The sequence below is a fragment of the Carassius carassius genome, chromosome 3, assembly GCF_963082965.1.
Source record: "Carassius carassius chromosome 3, fCarCar2.1, whole genome shotgun sequence".
NCBI classification, from domain to species: Eukaryota; Metazoa; Chordata; class Actinopteri; order Cypriniformes; family Cyprinidae; genus Carassius; species Carassius carassius.
The window spans coordinates 39,343,804-39,356,651 of NC_081757.1; the positions used below are offsets into that span (position 1 = coordinate 39,343,804).

The window sequence follows — 12,848 nt, forward strand, 5'->3', positions numbered from 1 at the left end:
TAGACTCGGGTTGAAGATCTGAACTCTGAATCCATTTTCTTTGCCACCAATATCAATTAAAATACAAGATATTTGGTAATTTGACTAAGCTCTTACAATGAGTTTTCTTTCATGTTTTCAAAATTAAATTGCATTAGTTTTTGAACTAAAATTGAAAAGTGCACTGCCCATTTTTAAGTGCCACTGAGCACTATAGTTTGGTCTAATCTTGTGCTTCTCAACTTTTTCAGGTTTAAGCAATGAGAAATGTTGTCTGCAGTGTGGAAAGCTGAAACCAGGTGTGTTATAGAACCAGCTTCTCCACAGTGTGGACAGAACTCAAAGGTACTTAGACCACATTCCCTGTGAAAACACACATATACAAGCTGAAACAACCAACTGAAAAGGAAAGAACTTGTTCTGTTGCAGATATAATGTCCAGATATTAATAAATTATAGCAAAATAGGAAAATAAAGTTTCAGTTTCAAGAATAAATACACTATTGATTAAGACACTAAATGTACTATGGCTAACATATAACGTCACAGTTGCTATTACGTGCACTCAGAGTCAAAGTTGGGTAGATTACTTACAAATTGCAGTCCATTACTGATTACAGATTATATTATAAAAATTGTAGTTAGTAATGTAATCTAGATTACTCATTTCAGGTAATGTATTTTGACTACTGTTTAGATTACTATTTTATCTAGTTTGTTTTACCATTAAACATACCATATTGATATACAAAAGCAAAGAGAAGGAAAATATCTTACATTTTTTGATATCAACATCATAAAATGCATTACACATTACATTAAATCAGGTCTTCCCAATCTGGTCTTAATGTAACAACTGTAGTGGGTTTGTGAGTTGATTGATAAAAAGCTAATAAATAATTAAATCATAAAAATATATACACAATTTAGACCCTTGAACACTAAAAAAAGAAATATTTCATTTGTTTACCTGCAGGCCAATGTGATCATTAAGTGAAATCGAACTGTAAACATGCAAATGTGTTGTTGAAATATTAACTTCCTCAGATATTTCATGTCATAGGAGTCTGGCTGACAAGGAATCTCTTTGTGGGGATCCTTTGCATGGATTGCAAAATTATTGACATGACATTTACTTAGCCATTTTATATTGTGAATATAGTCAAAGCTAAATGGTGTGATAGACAGCGGGGTTTTTAGAAAGGAAAATTTAAAAGAGAAAAAAAAAAGATTAAGAAAGAATCCATAAATTAAGAATGATTTGCTGCCATTGTGTGAGTAATACGTAATCATGTAATCTATAAAAAAATAACTTTAATCTGATTATGAGCATTATAAAATGTTATATACTCCAATTACGAGTACTTGATTTTTGGATCATATGATCCAGATTACATGTCATATAAGTAAAACCCGACCGATATATCGGCCGGCCGATATTATCGGCCGATATAAGCTAATTGCATTTAAATCGGCATCGGCATTTATAACGGCCGATGAAACATGAGAAACAGAGTCTCATGCTTCACTCATGTTATGAGTGTTGCATAGTGTGCCCACCAGAGGGAGCTCTGCAGCTCCAGAGTTAACAACAGCGCCAGAAGTAGTGATGGCAAAATCGAGGCCTCGTGAACCAATGAAACAATTGAACCAAATGTGCCATATTGTTTCGAGGCTTCGAATCAATCCGACACCCGTCTCAACGGTGACACCTAGTGGTCACTTGCAGGTGTTGATCTGAAACAACCTTGACGAGCCATTAAAAAAATGTGTTGTTTTTTTTATTATTATAATGTTCTAATATGTGAAACTTGTAACCTATAGGCTCCTCACTGTGCATAATGTTATTTTGGTCATGAAAAATGAATATTAATAAAAGAAATCAAGCCACAATGTCTCACTTTTTTAGAGATTTTTATTCAAAAATATTAATTTATCTGCTGTGGAAGGACTTAGCCTACTTCTTTTTTTACAGATAATTTCTCCAGCCTTTGAAAAAATCCTCTCACAAGGGACACTTGTTGCTGGCATACAAAGATATTTTTTTGCAAGGACATACAAATGAGGAAAGATTACTGCTCTCTCTTTCCAGTAAGTTAGTGGATCATGAGTTCTGGGCAAATACGCATCGTTGATGTATTTTTTCACTTCCACTGTGGCATCAGCTGTAGCATTGTGTATCATCTTGGTTTGATGGATGCGAGTATCAAAAAGTTCCCATAAACTGTCCTGTGTTTCTACTGGTGTTGATGTTGATGGTGATGGTGATGATGATGGGTGTGATGTTGACATTTCTGGGTCTGAATAAAAATGAAAACAGCAATTAGTAACAAATCCTAAACTGACACAGACTGAAACTGCTCACCAGGATTTGTGTTTGAACGCATCAGTGAAGCACACTCCAGTGTGATATGCTTTTCAGCTTCCTGGGCTTTGGCAGCATTTCCAAATGCCACATTTTTGAACCTTGGGTCCAGCAGTGTAGCCAGTGCCAAGGCTCTAAAACTCTCATAACCTCCACATCTGGAGTGCAGACCTTCTTGCAGATGTGAGCCTATGAGCCAAAACAGGAGAAACACATATTTATAATAATGACAATAATATGACAGTTATGGCCAATCACATGGGTAGTATGCTCATTGTGGCCTACCTAATTGAACAGTTGATTCCTGCGTTGCATTTCCTTTTTTCTGTGCAAGCTTGTGCTGCAACATCCTGTACAGTGGTATAAGCTTTGAAGCAGACACTCTCTTTTCCTCTGACATCTCTGTTGTTGCGAGTTTGAATGGTTGCAGTATTGACAATGATTGTTCAATAATGTCATAATCAATACTTGTCAGGGGAGCAGTATCATTGTTTAAGTTGGAAAGTGCAGCAGCCACTGGTTCACGTTGGTCATACAAGCGCTGTAGCATGTCAAATGTGCTGTTCCATCTCGTGTCAACCTCCTGTATCAGTTTCAGAGTTGGTCTTCCCATCAAGCTCTGCATCTCCACAAGCTTGTCCTTTGCTTTGCAGCTGGATCTGAACAACCCCACTATCTTTCTGGCCTTCTGGCGTATTTCATTGATGACTGGGGTTTGATCTAGTGCCTTTTTCACAATCAAATTTAAAGTATGAGCAAAACATGGGACATGGCGAAGGTGGAGTAGCTGGGCACTTAGGATCATGTTAGATGCATTGTCAGTCACCATGCACTGAACTTTGGAGGTTATTCGCCACTCAGCCATTAGCAAGGCTTTAGCCTCCATGAGATGCTGGGCTGTGTGGGTTTGGTAAAACCTCCTTACACCCAGTACAACAGTTGCCATTTTTGCCTCTGGTGTTATGTAAAGGCAAGTCACACCAAGATATCCATCCATATTAATGGAGGACCACATGTCAGCTGTAAGGCTAACAAATTCGGCCTTTTGTAGGTCCTCCATTGTCTTCTCCTTGGCTTTGTTGTACTTTTCGCTGACCATTATTTTAAGCACCTTCCGGGATGGGAGGACATAGCTTGGATCAAGCTTGTTCACAAATGCCCTGAATCCCTCATCGTCCACGATGGTGAAGGGCTGCAGATCCTTCACCGCCATGTTTATAAGAGCCTCATCCAATTCCCTCTGTCTGACTTTTAAAAGAGAAGACAAAACATACTTTCAGACAAATACATTGGAAAAATACAGCTTCAATTAGTGCACATCTATTAAAAGTATAGCCTACTGGTTCATTATTTGGAAACCTTCCAGTGTTTATAATCAGTGCTTTATATAACTTATAAACTTTATAAACAGTGTCCCAAAAGGTTGTAATTATATTTCAATTATAATTATATCCCAAACAATGCATACCTTGCTTAGATGGCCCAGCAGTGTCAGTAGCAGGCCTAGGTACAGGGGGAATGCCATCCTCTGCACCCTGCAAAATGGCAGGATGAGTGCTCCTCAAATGGCGCATCATGTATGATGTATTGTTGCAGTAGGCTAGCTGCCGATCACAATACACACATCTCACTTTATTTGGGGTTTCTAAATGGAAATGCTCCCACACCACAGATGTACAGCATCTCTTCTGGGGAGCTTCCATTTTATCTATCTAGCCAAATCTATCTATCTATATATGAATCGATCTATGTATCTAGATATGTATCTATAATCTATGTATCTATATATGTATCTATCTATAATATATGTATTTATATATGTATCTATAATCTATCTATATATGTATCTATCTATAATATATGTATTTATATATGTATCTGTAATCTATCTATATAGGTATCTATCTATTAATCTAGCTGTCTATATATATTAATATCTATGTATCTATTAATGTGTCACTATATGTATACTCTGTCTGTCTCTAGCCTCTCAGTCAATGTGTTGTGTAAATTTAAATGTAAGTCTAAATTGCCTATAACTAATCAAATCGCACTATGTCACTATATCACCAAAAATCCGCTATCTCAAAGTCAAACTCCTCTCACAAAAACCCACGAGGTCAAAATGCGTTTATTTCACTTTTATACAGATGTGCGATTGTGTGGTCTGTTCCCGACCGTTCCAATCAAACGCTGATTCGGCGGACCACACCTGATGAAACAATTAGTGAAACACTTCGAGGCTTCGTTTAGTCATAGTCACGTGACATGGGTGTTTCGAATCACGCTTCGGATCAGTGTTTCGACACATCTGCGCTTCGGGATCTCGCAAAGCTTCGGAACGACTGTTTCGCTTCAGCCATCCTTAGCCAGAAGTCCACTACAGAAGAAAGCGATCAGCCAAGCCACGGAGATGTAACAAGCCAGACGGTGAGTCTGTCGTTCGTCATGTGAAATGATTGTAGATTTAGTTCATACCCTGTATATAAAAACTGTGTGGTAGTTCTAGCTAACGATCCTATCATTATCACTTCTAAATATTCTGTAACATCACTTACAGCCGCTAATGCATTGCTATATTAGATTAGCCACAAAGCTAATACCATGTTTATCAGTGGAAGAGCGCGAATGTTAATAGGAGGTCAAACTATAACGTTAGCGTTTAACTTATTCTTATTCTATTGCGGTGTGTTTCCCACATAATGACCGCGTAATTGGGCCTTTCACACAGTACGCGGTATGCACGGCGCTTGCCGTTGGGCTCAGCGTTGCCCTTCAGATACAACGCGATTTGCGCTGCGCTATGGCGTAGGCGGGGTTTTAAAAACGTTTAGCGGGAGCTCTTTCATAGTCTGTTCCTCCTCCTTTCGGTCAGCAGCAAACATGTATCTGTCCCGTTGTAAGAAGCGAGCGATAGCGCTAGTCCTGCTGATGCGAATTAAGAGAGAAGCAAGGAAGAAGAGGCTACCCTCAGGTCCAGAGAACAATTTGGTGAATTCAGGCTGGTTACGTTACTCTAACGCTAATAGCTTCTTTTTTAGCAGGCCCCTTAAATGCTTACTATTAACTTGTTTGAAGGTGGTTCTTCTCAAAATTGACAGCGGTGTGTTCATGACACTAACGTTAACCATTCAACTTCGAATTGATTCCGTAATCTTCCGGTAATAGTAGGCAAGATGATGTTCTGTGAGAGCAAATATAGTGTAGTTACAGTAACTACAGTAGGTGCGTCAGAAATGATTAAACCAGAGGGGACATGTAAATAAATGTGAGCTGAACAAGCGCTTTTTTTTTTTTTTTTTTACATATTGTTTCAAAGCAGCTTTACAGGCATAACAGGAAAATGTTGAAATAATATTGTTAAATATAAATAGGTAATACCTATTGCTTGACAAATAAAAAAAAATATATATATTTCTCATTTTTAACTATGTAGGAGATCCCAGTTTATTATTATTATAATTCTAATGATGACATGAGTAATGATACATGGTGATATTATTAATACACATGCTTATTCTTTCTTTGTCTCTCTTTCTGCCTACAGATGGCTGAAAAAGGTGAATGCTGTAGCAGCAAAGTGTGGGACTACTTCTGCAAATACTTTAACTTTAGTATTATAATTTATTTACAGTACACACACAGACTGTTAAAACCAGCTTCAACTGAAAGAAAGTAAAAGTGTTAAATGTTTAAAACCAGACTGTTTTTTGATCATTAAAAAATATATACTTTTGATGTGCAATTGTTTAGTCATTGAGACTGTAATCTAAGGCTTTTTTTTAACATAGTCCATTCTGGAAAATGGTTTATACAGCCCACATACATAGAACAGGCAGATATTTTGCTATTGAATGTTGTGTAAGTGCAGTTTATAGGAAATGGGTCTAATATCCAGATTATTTTTAAAATCAAAATATCGGCTTATAAATCGGCTCTTTTTGAGTTAATATCGGCATCGGCCCCCAAAAATCCATATCGGTCGGGCTCTACATATAAGGGACGTAACATTTCCCTCACATGCTTGAGGCATTCGGACAATCACAAAGCACTGTGCACTATTTACAACAGAACAGCACAAGCACAATTTTATGGACGGACGACAGTTTTGTGAACCTAGGAGGGTAACCTACAAAGCTGGTTGTGCAAGGCTATATAAAAAAAAAAAGTGTCAATTCTGACTTTGCTATGACAATCTGACACTTATTCTGAATCGGCTACTGTAATTATGTTTTCTTAATAGTTTAAGCATTTGCTATTGACTGTTCAAATGTGGAGTTTTGCGCCGTGTAGAGTATTGCGTTGTGTTTGTGTGTGTGAGAGAGAGAAACAGGGTCACATCACAGTAGAGTTAGCTTTCTTAATCGCGGCTTGTGTACTGCAAATACATACGAGCATCATCACTGTCTGTCACCTGACTGTTCTTCTTTCGGACTTGAACTGATAGTAAAACTAACGACATTCGGTCTTTACATTTATGTTAAAAGCTGAAGCTCGTGATTATGGAAAGGGGTGTTACATTTCCGACACGTGCTTGCAGTGTTCGGCCAATCACAATCCACTGGTTCAACTGGCCAATCAGAGCCGACTGTGTTTGTTGGAACTACAATAATGTACAGTATTTAAAAAAAGAATGTGTTTTTTTAACATTAAAGCATGTCAACATATTCTGTTACACCAAATACACAAAATAGTGATCTTTAAAATAGCATCATATGACCCCTTTAACCACAAATCAGACAGAAGAGTAGATTAACTTCGGTGGACTTAAACTTGAAAAATGGTGTGTTCCTAGATCGGTTCACATGTTTGAATTGAGGCAATACAGTTATCTGACACGACACATTAAATTTGACAACATTAAAATGAAATATTTGTAAGCTGACAGTCCTGCAGATCTTTGATACTCCGGGAAAGTTCTCTCTTCACAGCAGTTCAGTCAGTGTACTGTTTGAGTAAATGAATTACTCTGGGATATTGGTTTGTTTGAACTCAGAGAGAGTGTCAGTCACATTAAAAAAGTTAACAGCTTAAGTCATTTGTGGATTAATGCGTATTAGAGATACGGACCGTTTCAAATGATTCAGTTCAATTTGGTAAACTGGTTCAAAAAGATCCGGTTACATCGAATGATTCTTTCGCGAACCGGATATGACAAACTGATTTGTTTTGAACTCTCTCACAACAGACACGGAAGAGAAGACAATGCTGAATAAAGTCGTAGTTCTTGCTATTTTTGGACCAAAATGTATTTTCGATGCTTCAAAAAATTCTAACTGACCCTCTGATGTCACATGGACTACTTTGAAGATGTTTTTCTTACCTTTCTGGACATGTACAGTATACCGTACACACAGTTTCAATGGAGGGACAGAGAGCTCTCGGACTAAATCTAAAATATCTTAAACTGTGTTCCAAAGATAAACGGAGGTCTTACGGGTTTGGAACAACATGAGGGTAACTTATTAATGACATATTTTGCTATTTGGGTGAACTATCCCTTTAAATTGTGGAATTCATAAAGTCATCCCCCACATCTTATGTCCGCCAATTCAATGAACATTATCTAATTTTTAAGTAGTGTTGAAACCAAACAAGCATTTACAGAAGTGCTGTGCTAGTTCCTAAGTTCCTATCACTCCTCAAAACAACAAGGTTGATGTATGTTTCATGGCTCATATCAACACGCTTGCTGTAAATAATCCTGGGATGCTAGGTGCATTCCCAGGCCATTGATTCAGGCCTGCAAAGTCAGTCACTAGGCCAGTGCACAGCTGCAGACACACTGCCCTATAAAACTGATATGTGTGTGTGAAGACAGATCAAGTGTCTGAGTGCTGGGTGTTACTTCTCCATGAACAGTTAGGAACATGGTCCACAGTGGCCACATCAGATGCTATCCTTGGCAAGAACCAGCTTCCTTTGTCAAGGATTCCATTCTGAGAAACCATTCTGAGAAACTTCCATATCCGTCATACTGACTGTTGCCAGCTGCATTACCATAGGTACTGTTGACATCTGAGAACAAGCCAAAGGATATCTGACACAAAACTGGAGCATATGTCATCTAGCTTTGTTGATTGAGAAATACAATTACCATAAATATTTAATCATAATCACGCTTTCCATAAGATCACAAGCTTCAGTATCTTCTACATAACACACAAATCAAAGTCTGTCTGAAAATGATGCTGACTCAAGGCCATGACCTTAGCTTCCATAAACTGTTTCTGTTTTGATAGAACATTGCATCTGTTTCCACCCAAAACTTTGCTTAAGATCACTGCACTCAAAACACTTCAGGGACAACAAGGAAGTCCTCCTACGCTGCCACTGTACTTACAAGACCTGTCAGGAAATAGTTACTGGTTCTGAAATCAGTAGCCTACACTCTGCTTCTGTCTGTTGTGACCTAGCATGCACAGCTGTGTTACTGCTGCCATTCTTACCTTCAGCCCCCGTCACCGCCATCTCTGCTTCGGCTGTTCTTAGTGGGCACACTTCAAATGTGTTACTGGGTTTATGTTTGCACGTGCATGTGTCTGTTGTGGGCCATGTCCAGTCATCCAGTCACTACTGTTTTGGTTTTCTCCGAAACCCAAATGTTCATGTGAACGGAATCTGTGGCCAAAAGAGCATCTCTTTGGACAACTTCAGCTAGGGCTGGGCGATATATATAAAAAAAATTATATCTCGATATTGTCAAATTTTTTACGATATTCGATGGCGGCGCCCGCTCTTACGTGGAAAATATGGTGAATATATCTCGATATGTTTGCATTTGCATTTTAAATAATAAAAAATAAAACATGATTTTCTTTTGACCATTAATAATAAAAAAAAAAAACTATTTAGATTAAACAGCTAATTTAAGCAGTTAAAAAATCTAGACCAAGAGATCACTTACTGCTTTTTATTAAATGAATACATGTAGGCCTATATGTAACTGAAGCAGTGCAAATTAAGTAACAGTTACAGAAAGTGCATTCTGTCAACTTTTTAGTGCATGCAATTCACAATTTAAACTATGCAACTGGGATAAGTATTTTATTTAATTTTTTAACAAGTTTTTAAGCTAAGAACACAAGTCTGTCAACTGTCTGCGGTTTTAAGAGAAGCTCTGTGGCATGAAACTATGTTCCTACTGACACTAAAAACCCTCTTAGATGGGGAGCTAGTTGCTGAAGCACATAGCTATTTCTTATATATAAATATATATAAATGAATACCAAAGACTTTTGCATTCTCTCTGTCTATATTATGGAAACTGGTAAACATATCAGTGAAATTTCCCAATAGTAATTCCAAATGGCCATAGCCTATGTTTCTCTATTCAAACATCAGCGGTCGAGTAAGTGCATTTATTTTGCGATCACAAATGCAAACAATACAGTTGAGATCTCACGACAGAACACAGACCAGGGGCCCGTTCTTCGTACGTCGCTAACTCAGTTAGCTGGATTTGAATGTTGACGATTTGGCGTGATCTTGGATCATTTGGTTCTTTGAAGCTCATCCCGGAGCTGCTGTCATAGCAACAGGTCCGTAAGCTTAAACCTGCTCGGGAGCAGGCTTATTTCATGTAAACAAGATTAGATCGCTTCTTTTCAACCAGAACTGATACTCAAAATATGTCTGCTACCACCGCTACTTTATTACAAGAGTATCGTAATGATCCAGGGACAATAATTTAAAATAATAATCATTTTAAAAATTATTTAAAAAATAATATAAAAATGCTGTGCTATCCATAACAGCCTACTATAGACACAGCCAGTTTTACTCACTGAAATATTTATTTGTCATAAAATTATTACTTCATAATAGTATTAGAGTCTTACACACATGCTATACAGATAATAGAGTTGTGCATTATTTTTAGTGATGACTGCTATTATAAGATTGGCTTGATGGAGCGCAGGAGATGCAGATAACATGATATTGACCCTTAAGAAACTTTCATTAATGCTGTCACGTAACAAATCTGTCCAAATATAAAATGAAATGAATAGATAATTTCTAAATTGAAATAAAAATGTAAAGACTGTACAACTATTATAAATTGCGAATATAAATAATTGGGAATCATGAAAAAAATTCAAATAAAATAAAAACATGCATCTATTATCTGTTTCATGTATCTATTATAACATTTATGTAGTTTTGTTTGCTTGGCTGTTTCCTTATAAAAGTCCAGAAATTTGTCAAGTTATTCGTCAGGTGTCGTTTTAAATTATATGACGTCATTACATTGCCGTCTTGCCACCAGCCAATCGCTGCACTGCTGATCATGGTTTCGAGTATCGATACATTTCCCCTTTTAAGCCAACACATGAACCATCTCGGTTACGTATGTAACCTTGGTTCCCTGAATAGGGAACGAGATGCTGCGGTCACGTCACCACGTATGGGAACACCTTCGGTGTGACGAATGTCTGAAGCCCTATACCATCCCGCCAATCTTATTGGCCAAATAGCGTGTGGCACCGCCCAGCATGCGTAAGCATATATATACCTGGTGCCGCGCGCCATTTACCTCAGATTTCATGACGAAGAAGAAGAAAAAAAGCTATAAAGGTATGGCACGGCCAGAACCGCAGCATCTCGTTCCCTATTCAGGGAACCAAGGTTACATACGTAACCGAGATGTTCCCTTTCATAGGTCACTTCGATGCTGCGGTGACGTCACCACGTATGGGAACGCTATACCATCACGCCTGACGTACCTGATAGCTTCGATCCAAGGAAGCATCTGGTCAAGCGGAGAGAACCCGGGAGCCAGGAGCCATCCTCACATCCAGACTGTAAGACCTGATAAAAGTGCTCGGTGAGGACCAGCCTGCCGCAGCACAGATATCATCCATAGAAGATCCACTGAGAAAGGCTTGAGAAGAAGCCACTGCTCTCGTGGAATGACCTTTTACTCCTAAGGGTGAAGCGAGCCCGCGCGCCTCATAGGCCAAGGAAATAGCCTCCACCAGCCAATGGGACATGCGCTGTTTCGTAACTGCATGGCCTTATTCTTATGTCCAAAACAGACAAACAGCTGGTCAGACTCACGCCATGGGGCAGTACGATCCACATAAGTCTTTAACGCTCTCACAGGGCAAAGACTTAGATCCCCAGACTCTGCCGCAGAAGGAGAAAAAGCCTCCAGGACCACCTGCTGAAAGCGAAAGGGATAGATGCGACCTAGGGACATAATTAGGCCTTGGTCGCAACAACACTTCCACAGAGTCTGTGCTATAAAAGTCAGGATTTATCCGGAACAATTCCAAGGGCTCAAACAGATGCCCTGATAAACCATGCAACACAATGGAAAAACCCATGAAGGGACCCGCACGGGGCGGAAAGGCCTCAGCCGTCGCGCACCCTGTATGAACGAGAAACAGTGGATGACGGCCCACTGAGGCACCATTTATATATTCGTGGTAAGCTGAATGGCTGCCACGTAAACCTTAGGGTAGCTGGTGTCACTCCATCCGAAAAACGTTCCTGAAGGAACTCCAGTACTGACGCCACTGGGCAGTAAACTGGATCCATATTATGAGTTTCTCACCAGGCCGTAAACAGTCTCCACTTGAAAGCATATAAACGTCTCGTAGAAGCTGCTCTAGAATTCAGTATAGTCTCGGTAGTTTCAGCAGAAAGACCGGGACATATGAACTCACTCCGCTCAGAGGCCACGCCCACAGATTCCATAGATCTGGCCTCGGGTGCCAAATCAGTCCCTGTGCTTGTGATAATAAATCCTGTCTGAGGGGAATCTCCCATGGAGAGCCCGCTAACAGATTGATCAGATCCACAAACCACGGCTGTGTGTGTGCCACCGCGGAGCCACCAGCAGCAGCTGTTCCACCCTGTCCACCCGTATTCTGCATAATACCGCCGAAATCAGACAGATTGGGGGAAACGCATACAAACTGGTCCTGGGCCAGTTGTGGGCTAATGCATCCAAGCCCAGGGGTGCTGGAGGGCATAGGGAGAACCAAAGCGGGTAATGCGTAGTCGTGTTTGACGCAAACAATTCCACTTCGCTTCCCCGAAAATCTGCCATAGGAGACTCACCGTTTGGGGGTGCAATCCCCACTCCGCTTGCTCCAGAGTCTGCCTGGATAGCAAATTCGCTCCAAAGTCCAACGTCCGGGGACATGAACAGCTCGGATCGATAGAATTAAGTTCTGAAAACAAAGAACATGTTTCGCCAGCCTGCACAGGGGGCGAGAGAATAATCCTCTCTGATGATTCAGGTATGACACAACCGCTGTGTTGTCTGATCTGAGCAGCACATGACGGCCGATCAGCAGATTCGAGAAATACTGGAGAGCCAGAAAAACAGCCAGTAATTTCAACCTGTTTATGTGCCAACTCCCTTGACAAACAGCTCCCCAGTCGGTCAAAGACGCATCCGTCGTGACAGTCTCTCGGGAAGCGCAAATCCCCAGCCGGACTCCGGTCAGGAGAATTCGGTTGACATACATATTTTTAGCGACATCACACATCG

At 39.7% G+C, this 12,848-nt stretch overlaps 1 protein-coding gene across 1 annotated transcript in view; it reads left to right on the forward strand.

The window, feature by feature from the left end:
- The first annotated feature begins 279 nt into the window (after positions 1-279).
- Positions 280-12,848, forward strand: part of LOC132126706 (myotubularin-related protein 13-like) — a 169,302-nt gene continuing 156,733 nt past the window's right edge. Inside the window, exon 1 of the mRNA XM_059538173.1 lies at positions 280-324. The gene's annotated coding sequence lies outside the window, so the exon portion shown is untranslated. The remainder of the gene's footprint in view (positions 325-12,848) is intronic.